This window comes from Humulus lupulus, chromosome 7 (genome assembly GCF_963169125.1).
Source record: "Humulus lupulus chromosome 7, drHumLupu1.1, whole genome shotgun sequence".
In the NCBI taxonomy this organism is placed as follows: Eukaryota; Viridiplantae; Streptophyta; class Magnoliopsida; order Rosales; family Cannabaceae; genus Humulus; species Humulus lupulus.
This window is the reverse complement of record NC_084799.1, coordinates 163,721,452-163,736,430: the sequence shown is the minus strand read 5'-3', so window position 1 is coordinate 163,736,430 and position 14,979 is coordinate 163,721,452.

Here is a 14,979-nt window from a genome sequence, read left to right as displayed (position 1 = left end):
ATATATAGTGTTGTACCCTAAAAATATGAGCTCAATCGTCTTGTTCGAGGTGCAGTTAGCAAGCAATAAATGAAGGTTACTGGGCACCGAAGACATTTCATTAACTCCATATCAAACAGCTCAAGGTTACGTCACAAGTTTGGATAGCGTTAGATCCTCCAGATCACCCCAAATGTCTGTGATAGAGATCGAGAAATACAATGTCCATATCACCCTCATCATGCTTCAAGCATCAATTGAGTTAGATCGCCTTGGGCGTATAACCTCCAGTTAGTAACATGAAATAAATAGAAATGGAAATTAAAATAGATTTGAGATTTTTTTGTTGTCTTTTTGATGAAATGATAAAATGAGACAAGTCAAGTGAAATAAAAATAAGATGTAATCAAGAGTTGAAAAGTAGAAAGGTTTCAAGAATCATCCATATGCTTGTTTAGTTACTTAGTTACTTGATTTACAAAACTACACAAGTAAATAGTTCACATCCCAACATTTACTTAGAAAATCTAACATTAAAGTCCATATTCTTTTCCAACAAAAGTCCATTTGAGTTATAAAATTATTTCCTTTAGGTGCACAATGTAAATCTTATGAAAAATCTAAAAATGACAAAATACCCCAGGGAAATAATGTAATAGAAGATTATACATAAAATTATGTATCAATATTACTTTTATCAATTAGAAACACATAGAAAGAGCATGACTAATCATATATATTATTAATACAAGTAAATAAAGATAACAAAATAAAGATGAGGTTGAAAGAACATAAACAACTCAAATGCATTATATTAAGAACATAGTAAATTAAAGTAGCAAAATAACATCACTAACATATGGAATCATCCCTAACCTTCCTAGGAATATTAGGCCATTATGCTCGTCATTCTCACAAAATTCTAAGAAGAAAGTGAGTAAAAATTTTGCTATAGTTTCTTTACTCTAAAATTTACATATCAAATGTGAAAGAAGGGTCCCTATTTATAGAAGAAGAAAATGACTAAAAAGAAATTAAACTACAAATGAGGTTTACAAAATAAATCTGAAACATTAATAATGAAATATGATATTGAAAAATCAAATCTTATTATTAATATTAACCTAGCTATTTTCGTGAATGGTCATCATACACATTTTTCTAAATTAATACAAAATGTGAGCTTTAAAGCTCAAAATGGAAGGGTCCAAGGCTCAAAGTACACACAAAATGGGCTGCTATGTGGCTGGTGGTAGCTGGTGGCATTGACCAACTTGTAGCCAATGGGAGCAAGCCACTTGGATGGCTGGGGTTGAAGGGAAAGCCTTGTTTGACTGGGTCAACGCACGAGCCAGGGCGCGTAGGCGCGCGGGTTCGCGAGTCAAGCTGGGTCTCCAGGCAGACGTGTGGCGCGAGGACAAGGTGCCACGTGGTGTGCTGGGAAAAGGCAGGGGCAGGAAAGGATGCGGGCCTGGGCTTGCTATTGGGCTTCTTCTTTACAAAATGCCATATTTTCTTTCTTTCTTCGTTCTTTTTTTCTTTGTTTTCAAGTGCCAAAAATATCAATTAAATCCTACAAAATAAAACAAATTAAATTAAAATTAAATATTTTCATTTATAAATAAAATCATATTGATTCCATGAAAATATTGATTAAAAATTAATTTATTTTGACTATTAAAATCATTAAATGTGTATTTTTGGGCACTAATCACAACCCCCAACTAGCTTATTGCTAGCCCCTAACAATTCAAGCGAAAAATAAAATTATCAAGTTGAATAATCAAGTCAAATCAAGCAAAATCATCTAAGCATTTTCAAAGTATCAGCAAGAAGTCAAAGAATACTGTCGAAACTACTTCAGTTGCAATTCCAGAGTTGTGTGTGTGTGTGTACCAAACCAAATTCATTTTTTTCTATCGCAAGTCATAACACAAATAGTATCGAAAAATCTCAAAAGTATAAGGGTCTCAACTCCAAATTCCTCATGGGTATTGAAAGTATTTCTATGGGAGGGATAACATTCTTGGAGTTGGAAATATAACAGCTAACACTCAAATGAAAGAAGATAAACTTTTTAGGACAATGAATTTGATCAAGTATTGATCACAAGATAGGCATATCAACTTATTGGAATTCAAATGACAAACATCCTTTGGGATTTACAAGAGAAAACTCAAAGAATAAAATGACAACTAACTAAAAATGATAAATAAGAAAAAGAAACTATTAATAATAATAATTCTTTTTTATTTTTATGAATATAATTACACAAAGAAAAATAATAATAATAATAGAAAGATTTTTTTTAAAAAAAAAAATGAAGGAAAGTGTTGCTCTTGTTCTTTTTTTTCATTAATTTTTTTTACTATGTTTTTCTTTTTATTTATTTATTTTTCTTCTATTTTTTTTTTACAAGAGGCAACACAAAAATAAAAGGAAATTATAAATAAAATAAAATACATAAAACACAAATTTAAAATTTATTACAAATGCTCATTCTTATATAAAAAAAAACATACATCTAGTAAATGTCATACTTTAAATTCTAAAAATGTGATTTTACCAACTCAAATGATCAATAAAAGTTCAAAAAGTTATTTTCTCAACTCTCACAACTCACCAAGAAATGAAAAACTTTAAACTTGAAATTTCTCTCAACTATTTGTGTTAACAACCAATTTACCACATGTTTGGAAAATGCACAAAAGAACTCTGAAAATCACTTCTTAATAGCTAAACATAGTAAAAATTTACTCAAACCAACAAGTTGTGCTCATGCTCAGATAATTTTAAGAAAATTTGACTTAAAAATTCAACAAGACAATAAGATTTTCCAAATGAGTGTTAATGAATGCTCACCACCCCCAACCAAAAACCAGATAGTGTCCTCAATATCAAAATGAATACTCAATGAAAAAGATAGGGAAAGAGAGCACCTGGATGATGAAAATGTCCATGAGACTAGAGTTGAAATAACATGATAACAATACCCCAAAACAAACAAAATACAAGAACGAAAAAAATACAAAAATAAAATAAATACATAACAATAAAAGTAAAATAAAAACAAACAAACCATTCAGAATTTCAGAGTGTATAAACTGGGTCCTTAAGAAGGACATATTCAACGTGACTTACACTCTCAATGTAATGCTTTACTCTTTTTCCATTGACTCAAAAAATTCTCCCATCGCTTGGGTCCTCGACCTCAACAAAACCGTTGGGAAATACTTGCTTCACTATAAATGGACCAGTCCATTGTGATCTCAGTTTACTGGGGTGCAAGTGCAAACGAGAATCATATAGATGCACTTTCTGTTTTGGCTCAAAGTGTTTTTGCAGGATATCTATTTATCGTGAGCGATTTTCAACTTTATAGATCCTAGAATTGTTATATGCATCGTTTCTAAACTCCTCAATTTTGGACAGTTGGAGTTTACAATATATATGTAATGACCCAACTACTCTAGACTTTGGACCATTAATGACTACTATACATAGACACTAATTTTTAAAGTACTTACAAGTGAAATAATCATAACTTCATTAAAACTTGAAAGAAAACAAGTGTTAAACTACATAAAATTTAAAGTAGGATATGGGATCCCATTGTTTTTAAAATAAAAACATAACATAATTTTAAATAAATAGATTACATAATAAAGTGCGGAAAATACATATAAAATTTAAAGAGACTTCATCCTCGAATCAAACGCTCGGTCCATCGATTCCATCCCGCCTCAATACACATCCCCAAGCTTCCAAGAACCTTTCCCGCCACCAAAGCTATTTTCCATGCACATATAAACATAAAGGAGTGAGCCTAATGCCCAGCAAGGAAAACCTAACATGTAAACCATATACATAAAATTCATAACGCAACATATAATAAAGCATATCATAACATATGTCACACATACTATAATGGCCATTATTACTTGGGGCTTGTAAACTAAACAAGTCATATGCCCATTAGATTTGTGGGGCTTGCTAGCTAAGCAAGTCATATGCCCATAAATTTATTGGGGCTTGTTAGTTATACAAGTCATATGCCCAAGTCTACAACATACATAACATAACACATAAATCATAAGTTAACATAACACATAAATCATAAGATAACATATAATATCCTATCCTATTTTCCTTACCAAAAGTACTGGGATATGAGAACAGGTTTGGGACTTTGGAACACTCCTAAAAACCATCAATGAAAGGGTGAGTATACTGAAGAAAAAGGAATGAAAAGAATGGACGAACTATACCATCAAGAATATACTTACCAAAAACCTTATGTTCAAGATCTTAGATTTCCTATCCAAAAATAAAGAATAAAGTTCGGGTGCTGAGTAGAAAACTATAAGAACTTAAGGAAAACAATACCAAAATGAACTAGAGTTTGGAATACCTTGAATGCTTCTATGACCGATCTAAACCTTGAACTGAAATGTGCTATAAACCTTACTTCCCAAGTGTTTGGTAAGCTTATAATCCCCAACCCAAGTGTTTAAGCAGTCAAAAATAACCTAGCAGCTTCCAGCCTCTGAACTTAGCTTGATGAATGAATAAATGGCTGGGTATAGGTCCTATTTATAGAGTTCAAGAATGAAAAGATCTTCATTTAACTTGAATAAAATAATGGCTTTTTAAGTGAAAAATATTTGAATTATCGTTCAGCAGAGGCTGAAGACTCGGTCAGAAAGATGCTGAACTTATCAAGAGGTTAAAGATTAAAATGAGAATGTTTTCAAAAACATTCAAAAATATACTAAAGGAGCCGATATATTGCCCCTTGTAGGCGATATATCGCCTAGGCCAGCATGCCCGAGGCTCGTCGAGGTAATCGTGCGAAGTTACGTATTTTTTGTATCCCCGTACTGCGATATATCGCCCCCTATAGCTGCGATACATCAACAATACTCTTGATTTAGGCATTTGGAACTCAAAAGAAACAAATTCTAACCTTGTGTGATGCAGATTGGGAAGGAAACACTGATGATCGCAAAAGTACAAGTGGTGGTAGTTTTTACTTAAGAAACAATTTGATCTCCTGGCATAGTAAAAAACAAAACTCCATCTCCTTGTCAGCAGCCGATGCTGAGTACATTGCTGCAAGAAGCTGTTGTACTCAACTTTTGTGGATGAAACAAATGTTGGCAGACTAAGGGTTTGATATTAAAACTTTAACCATTTTTTGTAATAATACAAGTACTATTAATATCTCCAAAAATCCTGTTCAACACTCTTGCACCAAATATATTGACATTCGTCATCATTTTATTAGGGAACTTGTTGAAAACAAAACATTGATTTTAGAATATGTTGAGACTAACAAACAAATTGCAGATATTTTTACTAAAGCTTTAGACACAATTAGATTTGATTCCCTCAGGAAATCCTTGGGGGTTTGTTTCATTTGAAATTGCCAATAAATTTATTATCTTGCCTTGCATATGTGTTTGTGTAAATCTCTTGTCATGTTTGAAAGAAATTTGATGAGCATATTTTTTCGTATTTTAGAAAATGAACGTTATAAGTCTTATACTTTGTTAGGAATAAAAAACCATATTTGAACAAAATTATAGACCATCCAATTTATATTTGATCAAATCATTATGTTTGTATGAGCATTCCTTAATCCAGTTTCTTTTCCAGGCTCCATTTTGGAAAAGAGCTACCTATATTGATGTGTGAAAGCCGACACTGAGTAAGTTGGTACCAGGTAACTAGCAATTATATTGGAGGATACTCTACCAGTGTAAAGGGCTACCATCAGTATAAGAGTTATAGCCTCCATTATGGTTACAATTTGAAAAAGGGCTTCAATTGCCAAATATGGGTAATGACTCTAGCTTGAAAAGGCCAAAAAGAAACGCCAAATTGAGTACACATGCACACACACATGCCTATTGACAAGTCTGTGTAAGATTGTTGTAAGACTCATACATATAATGAATTGATTAAAATATGTTTTGTGATTGGTATATTTTTCGAATTATGGTCACTTAGTATTTGAATTATAACTCATTTATCTAATTTGTGAAAATATGGTTATCTTGTTTCTTTTGACCAGGACTTGGCATTTACATGGACACATATGGTATGGCAATTTACATTCTATTTTCAACAATTTTTTAAAACAAAAATAAATAATGATAAAATAAAATCTGTTTTGGACTGTGTACTTAAAAAAAATAGGTTTGAAAAATTAATTGATGCAATTTATTTGTTTTATCTCAATATATTAAAAAATATACAAAAAGTTTCCAATTTTGAGGTGTGAAAGAATTTGTTTTAAAAAAGGAGATAATTTGGCATTTATCACATAAAATCTGGTTACCCATTTTTGGTTAGCCATTTTTGAACTTGCCTCATTTGTGCACCGAATACTCTATATATTCAGATTCACTTTGGTTGTTTCATACTCAGTGTTTTCTTATTTTTCTCTCTCACTTATAACCAAAGTGTTTAGAGCTTTTGTTCTTTCTGTGTTTCACTTGTTTCATTCTTAGCAGGCATGAAGACCCGAGGTCGTGGTTCATCTTCCAAATCTGTGAAGTCTCAGCAGGAGACATGTAACGACCCAAATTCGCTATTAAGGCTTAAGGGCCTTGACTAGTGTGCCTGGAGGGCATAATGGGAATTATGTGTGATTTTTATGTTTAAGATTCATGATTATGACTTTAAGCATGTTTTATGACTATGTGAATTATCTTACGTGATAATTATGATGTGTGAATTGTACCACGTGGGTGCTGTGATACCAATGTGATGCACGTGCCGAGACGGTCCTAGAAAACTAGATAATGGTAACTGGTGATTTGGTAACCTGCATAACTCTTAGTAACCATAGAGAGTAACAGGTTTTATTGGGAAAGTGGTAGAATTGCAAAGCTGATGAAAGGACTAGTATGCCCTTTGAGGTTTAGTTAGGAAGGGGTATTAGTGGAAGGGTAGAATAGTCATCTGGTAGGATAAATGACCATTAGCTGAAGGGAAAAGATCATATACGTATAACACTTGGAGAAATGGGTTTATGCTGAAATTGGAGACCTAGAGGAAGAGCAAAACTAAGAAGAAGAAGGGAGAAGCTGATTTTAGCTTTTGGAAGAAGAATTAAGGGTGATTGAAGTTGTCAAGCAAGCTTAGATCAAGAATACTCAGAGGTAAGATTTTGATTATGATATATCTAAGTTCTAAGTCTGAAATTTTAGATAATGAATGTGAATTGAGGCAAGTTGGTGGCTGGTTTTATGTGATTTCAGAATTGGGAAAATCAAGGGGGAAGGAGGTTTAGAGCTGGAGGTTGGACTCATCACTCAAGGTAAGGTCTCTGTGTGTTTATTAGGCTTGTTTCTGTTAAGGTATAGGGAGTTTGGAGTGTGGTTTGTGTTTGAGTTCAAGCTATTCTTAATTTTCTGGTTTGAGTTGTTAAGTGTGAAATTCAAGAGTGAATTCTAGGATTGAAGGTGTGAGTGAGCTTGGGCATGATGTTTTTGGGTTATTGTGAGGTTTATTAAGGGTTTAGAGTTGGTTTTGGGACTTAGGATGGAGTTTGGGGTGATTTGGAGAGGTTGAAGCTCGGGAAAACGCGAAGGAAAAACCCAGAATTCTGGGCTGCGAAGGCGTGCCGCGGCACGGGTTTTGTGTGCCGCGGCGTGGAGTCCCTGACTGATGGGTGCCGCGGCACAAGAAAGTGGTGCCGCGGCACAAGGCCAATTTCAGGACATCAATTTTGGCAATTTTAGGCCTTTGCTCCGGGGGTTCGGGGGATGTCTCCGGGGTATGGTTTTAAGGTTTTGGGGGTCCCGAGAGTGTGGGTTAGGTTCCGGGAAGGTAGCTTTGGATTGACTAGTGACAAAGGATGTTTCATTTGTGTTGTGATTAGGACTTTGGAGAGGCTTGGGGTAGAGGACCGTGCTCGTGGCTTCGTGGCATCGGAAACCAATGAATTGAAAGGTAAGAAAGCTGCACCTGAGTATGTGGTTAGGTTGGGACTAAGTGCTCCCTATGTATGTATGCACTGTTATGTGAATATGAATAATCATGTGGACACGATGGGACTAAGAGCTCCCTATATTTGTATATCATGTCGTGTGATGGTATTATTATGCCATAGGACATGCGATTACCAGCCTAAGGGTGTCGGGATCAATATTTGCGCATTGAGGCGCGGCTCGGCCACTGGGAGCTGAGGCAGCTTATTTATCACTGAGCTTGGTTGAGCTGGCCAGAGTCAGTGAGTATTACACTGGGGGCGGCCCTAATGAGCCGAAGACAGTGTGTTAAATAGAGGGTGCGACTAAGGGCGCCAACCCTGAATGTTATTTGATGGATATGACAACCTATTTGTTATGAACGTGAATATTGTGCTATGAATATAAATTGATTGACTGTCTGGATGACAAACTGTTATTACTGATTGGATAAATGTTATGAAATGTTGAATTCTTGGTTGAGCATTGTGAAATATTTGATAAGTGTTGCTGATCTTGCTATGTTATTATGCTTTCTTGCTGGGCCTTGGCTCACGGGTGCTACGTGGTGCAGGTAAAGGCAAGGGCAAGCTGGACCAAGCCCGAGGTGGAGAGCTCCAAGGTGGAATGTACATAGCTAGCTGTTCGATCACCACGATCGAGGAGTGGACCAGGACAGGGACTACCTAATTGCTTGTTTTGCCTTAGTATGGCTGGTTATTGTATCTGAGTCTTACAACTTCTATAAACGATCTTTAAACTGGTTTTTATTTGGGATCCCGTGTAACCATATAATGTTTCTTAATGAAAAATGTGGCTTTTGATACCAAAACGCTTTTAACCCTAGTTCCTTTGTAGCTTCTGCAACACGATTTTAATTAAATGACTTGATTAGCAAGTCTGGCACTTTTTAAACACACAGTGTAACGGTCTTGGCTATCCAGGGCGTTACACCTTAGGTTAAAATTAATATTCTTAAACTATAGGTTAAACTTAGAAAATCTACAAGTGTTACTACGAGTGTCCAATTAAATCCCGATCTGAACCAAAATCCACAGTCATAAAAATACTACTACAATTACTATTATTACTACTATCTAACTAGCTAAGTAAAGTTCTTGGACTCTACAATATACCTGTGGCATTCAGATCAAAGTTGAGGGCTTTGATAGCCCAATAAACTTTATGCTCAAGCTCGACAGGTAAATGACAGGCTTTTCCAAAGACAAGCCGATAGGGAGACCTCCTAAGAGGGGATTTGAAAGTAGTGCGGTATTCCCAAAGAGCGTCTAAAAGATGTTTAGACCAATATTTGCGGTCTGGATTTACCGTCTTTTCCAGAATGTGTTTTATCTCCCTATTGAATAAGTCAGCTTGACCATTAGTCTGTGGATGATAGGCATTTGCAAATTTATGAAGTACACCGTACTTGCGCATAAGAGCCTAAAAAAATTTGTTGGAAAAATGAGTGTCTTGATCACTGATGATAGTGTGAGGGGTACTGAACCTTGATAACACATTTTCTTTCAAGAATTTGACAACTATAGCATTATCATTGGTTTGACATGGTACAACCTTAACCCATTTTGAAACATAATCCACAATGAGAAGAGTGTAGAGGTAGCCAAAAGAAGGTGGAGATGGTCCCATAAAGTATATCCCCTAACAATCAAATATTTCAATAACAAGAATTGGGTTCAAGGGCATCATGTGCCAATGGGACAAGGAACCTAACTTTTGGCACCTTATACAAGAACGACAGAAATCATTGGTGTCTCCGAACAAAGTAGGTCAGTAAAGACCGCATTGTAAGATTTTTGCATCGGTTTTCTTCATAAAAAAGTGACCACCACATGCATCATTGTGGCAAAATTTTAGCACACTAGACACCTCATCGTCCTGGATGCATCTTTTCATGATTTGGTTGGGGCAGTACTTGAATAAGTATGGGTCATCCCAAAAGAAATTGCGCACCTCGACCAGAAATTTGTGTTTGTCTTGTGAACTCCATTCAGATGGGAAAACCCATACTCATCGATCTGCGAGCCGTAACTTCGATCTGGGATCAAGCTATGAAATTTCCAACCGATGCAGGTGTCGGGTGCATGTTGGGAAATCAGCGAGAGGCCAGAGAGTGTTACAATTCCTCGATCATGAAGGCAAGAAGAGGTGGATCGAGGACCACAGCAGAGAAAAGGTTGTTGGTGGTAAATGAATCACAAGCCCAATCAGGTGAACAAGTCACCAAATAGGGCGTTGCCCAAAGTGAGGATAGGGACTTAGATCCTCACTTTGGGGATTATGAAGAGAACATTGGGCCTGTGGAGGACCTCGAGGAGGTCCAACTAGAAGAAAAAGATCTGACCAGAGTGGTGAAAGTTGGTAAAACTTAGAGACAACAATAAAGAAAGAGTTGGTGGAGTTCTTGAGGAGGCACCAGGAAGTCTTTGCCTGGTCGCATAAAGATATGGTTGGGATAGACCCAGCAGTGATTAATCATGTCTTGAATATAGACAAAAATCATCCACCAGTGCAACAAAAAAGAATGTTGCTCGACAAAGACAGATCTAAAGCCTTAAAGGAAGAGGTCGGGAAGCTGAAGGAAAATGGATTCATCAGGGTAGTGTTTTATCCATCTTGGGTCTCTAATCCCGTACTAGTTCCCAAACCAAATGGTAAGTGGAGGACGTGCGTGGATTTCATAGATGTTAATAAAGTCTGCCCGAAGGATTGTTTCCCACTTCCAAGAATCGACCAGCTGGTCGATGCTACATTAGGACATGAAGTTTTGTCATTCATGGATGCGTACTCTGGATATAATCAAATTGGTATGCATCCACCTGATGAAGACCACACTATCTTTCAAACATATATGAGACTTTATTGCTATAAAGCAATGCCCTTCGGTTTGAAAAACACTGGTGCGACTTACCAGTGACTAGTCAACCACATGTTCAAACAACTGACCGACAATAACATGGAGGTAAACGTCGATGATATGCTGGTCAAGTCGAGAAAGGTTGGTTAACACATCAAGGACCTACAGGAATGCTTCAACATGAACAAATATCAGATGAAGCTTAATCCTCTAAAGTGTTCCTTTGGTGTTGGATCAGGAATATTTTTGGGATTCATAGTAAACTCGCGAGGAATTGAGGCCATTCTCGAAAAGATTCGAGCATTGATCGAGATGCAGTTACCAGCCAAAGTCAAAGATGTGCAAAGCCTAACAGGAAGAATTGTGACTTTGAGTAGATTCATATCTAAGTCTACGGATAAGTATGTCCCATTTCTTATTCAACTCAGAGAAATCAAAAAGTTTGAATGGATAGAAGAATGCGAACAGGCTTTCCAGGCGTTCAAAGCCCATACGTCGCAACCACCCATTTTGTCAAAGTCGATTGAAGGAGAGACTTTGTACATCTTCTTAGCCATAACAGAGTATGTTGCCAATGTTGTTTTAATCAGGGAGGAAGACAACATTCAAAAAGCAGTATATTACATAAGTAAAAGGTTAGTGGGAGCCGAATTACGATATCTAGCTATAGAGAAACTGGCTTGCTTCTTGATATTGGCATCCAAAAAACTGCGACCCTATTTTCAAGCTCACCCCATAGTAGTTTTTACCGACCAGCCATTACGACATAACCTGTAGAAATCAGAAGCCGTTGGTCGATTACTAAATTGGGCAATAAAGCTAGGGCAGTTTGAAATTTCCTATGCACCTCGAGCAGCCATAAAGGGACAAGCCTTGGTGGATTTCATGGCTGAATTCACTGGACTCCTTGCCAGCGAGCCGATTATAGAGACAAATGATCAAGACCAAACACCCGCCTGGAGACTATTCGTAGATGGGTCATCTAATGAGCACAACTCGGGGGCAGGGTTGATTTTAATCACTCCTGAGGGACATCGGTTTCACTGTGCGATTAGATTCAACTTTACAGCCTCCAATAATGAAGTCGAGTACGAGGCACTGCTCGTAGGTTTGAGATTATCCAAGGATATGAACATAAAGTCATTAGAAATATATAGTGACTTTCAGCTAGTAGTTAATCAGATTATTGGAGAATATCAGGCTAGGGGTCTTAAGATGGTTGCGTATCTAAACAAGGCAAAGGACTTACTAGCACAGTTCGAGAAGTATACTCTCTAGCAAGTACCTCGCGACCAGAACTCAAACGTCGATGCCTAAGCCAAGTTAGCAAGCGCCAAAGATGCCGACACTTTAAGCATAGTATCGGTTGAACATTTATCAGTACCAAGCATTCAAGCAGAAGAATCCTCCCTAATAATACAAGTGTCTGACACATGGATGACTCCTATCATACAATATCTCGAACAAGGATTGTTACCAGCAGATAGGAATAAGGCGAGGACATTGCATAGGCAATCAACTCGATTTATCCTGCTCGATGGAATTTTATATAGACGATGATATTCAATGTCTTTATTAAGATGTATCTGTTGGAAAAAGCTTATACAGGATCTTTATTTATTTTCATGTATATCTAATATTAAACAAATTAATACGAGATAGCCTAAAACATGTTTCTAAAATTGAATTCAAAGAGAAACAAATAATATAATACTTACAGTATACGCAGCGGAATTAGGAGTCCTTCCTTCAGTTTCTCTAACTCTTGTATCCTCTCTGTTGCAGAGTATTATCAAGAAACTGAACCGATCTTCTATTTTCTTCACGATCTTCAAATGTATCCTTAGAACCACCTAGACTAGTGTGGGAAATTCTCAACACATGAGATAGATATAGAGAGAAGAAGAGAAAATAACAAAGTGGCTTAGAAAAGGACTTGTGTTTAGAGAGAATATAAAACTATCATAAAATCTGACTTGTGACTTATCTGTCGTCTCTTTAAGCACTCCTTTTATAGACTCAATTAGGCCATTTAATTTAATTAAAAAATCAATAAAATAACAGCCATTTTGAAGCCCTAGGTCGAAATTATCATGGGCTATAGGCCCGTGAAATTTCCCATTTGATTATAAGCCCATTGGACTTAAAATCAAGGCCTGTATTATTTTCTATTGATTTAATTAATTAAATAATTATTTAAATCCTTTATCAAATTAATTATTTATAATTTGAACCTTGATTTAAACTTATTTATTAATTTAGATACCAATTTATCTTAATTAATAAATCAACCATAATTTCTCTTTTCTTCTCAAAATTACACAACTCTGTGAAACTATCCAAAATTGACCTGGTCAACTTTGATAATTCTAATTGATGATTAAATCAATTAATTGAGACTATCTAGATGATTTTATCCAAGGTACAATGGGGACCATGGGTGTAACGCCCTACTACCTTAGAGCCGTTACTAAGTGAGTTTTTAAGACAAAACAGTGTGCAATGAACTCGCTAACCGAGGTTTTGAAACGAAAGTGTGATTAATTAAAATTTAAGGCTGTAATGTTAGAAAATGCGTCGTTTCATTTAAAACTGCTAGTATTAAACATTTGGGATCCCAAAATGAGGTTTGAAAACTATTTATATCTTGAAATAAGTTTACAGTCGATAAATCATAAAATCATAGATTATTACAGCCATTTTCAAATAAACCCCCAACCAAAGCAGTCGGGCAGGCCAAACATGTACGCGTCGCTTCACGCTCTCCGTACTCATGGTTGGTTGACTCAGTCATTGCCCTACCTGCAACACAGAGCACCCGTGAGCCGAAGCCCAGCAAGAAAACTCATGCAGAACATAACATATGCAATGTATACAGTTTATCATAACAGATAATCCTCAAACAAACAAGTCAACCATTAGACTAAACAAACACGGCCATGCCGCCCCAGAGACCTTACCAAAGCCCTGGGGTATCGGTTCTCACCGCGAGGATAACTCATGTATCCCTTGGGTCCCACCCTGAATATAGCATCCCATGTGCTAGGTGTTACTTTCGGCCCACGGCCGCCCCGGCCTACGCCGTACTCGGCCCTTGCCGTTCATTTCATCATAATCACACATATAATATAACACAACAACATGCAATCAAATATTAATTCATTTAAGTCTGCACCCTAACATGTGATGCAATATAGGGCCGCGCCCCGCAATCATACTATGGGCCCACGCCCTATCCTACGGGTGTTATAGTTTTCTTACCTGAATTCCGAGCCTCCTGATGCACTAAAGCCGCGAGCACGGTCCTCAAGCACGAGCCTCACCAACAACCTAGTCACAACACACAAGAAACATCCCTCAATACTAATCAACCCAAAACCACTTCCCGGGACCAATCCCGCACTCTCGGGACTCCCAAATCCCTAAAACAATTCACCGGAAACATCCCCCGAACCCCCGGAGCAAAAGCTCAAAAATGCAACTTTTGGTGCCCTGAAAATGGCCTTGTGCCGCGGCACAAGAAAGTTGTGCCGCGGCACCCATCAGACAGGGGCTCCTCGCCGCGGCACGAAAAAGCTGTGTCGCGGCACGCCTTCGCAGACCCAGAATTCTGGGTTTTCTCCTGCGTTTTCTCCGAGCTAAAACCTTCCCAATTCATACCAAACCAATACCCAAACCCCAAAATCAAATCCAAACTTCATATGACCCATCTAACAACCCATAAACATCATCAAAGCAATCAAACACACAATCAAATCCCCAAAATCCACATCCTTGATTTAAATTTCAGAAAATTAAAAACTCAAAGTTCAAACTTAAACCATGCTCAAATTTCTTAACCCATAACATAATCAAGTCTTAAATGTGTATAAACTCCTTACCTCAAGTAGAGAATCCCTTCCCAAGCTCCCTTGATTCATCTCCTAAGTCTCCAAATTTCAGCTCCTTCACTTCTCTTCTTCTTCTTCTTCTTCTTCTCATTGCCCTAACTTTTCTTCTCTTTGGTTTTTCTTCTCTTTGGTTTTTATCAAAACCAATCAATGCCAAGCCCCAAACCGTGTACCCCCTATAACCCAGCTGCCATAAATCAATTTCCCAGCCAAATGACCATTTTACCCCTCCTTGCCTATCCTTTCCCAACTA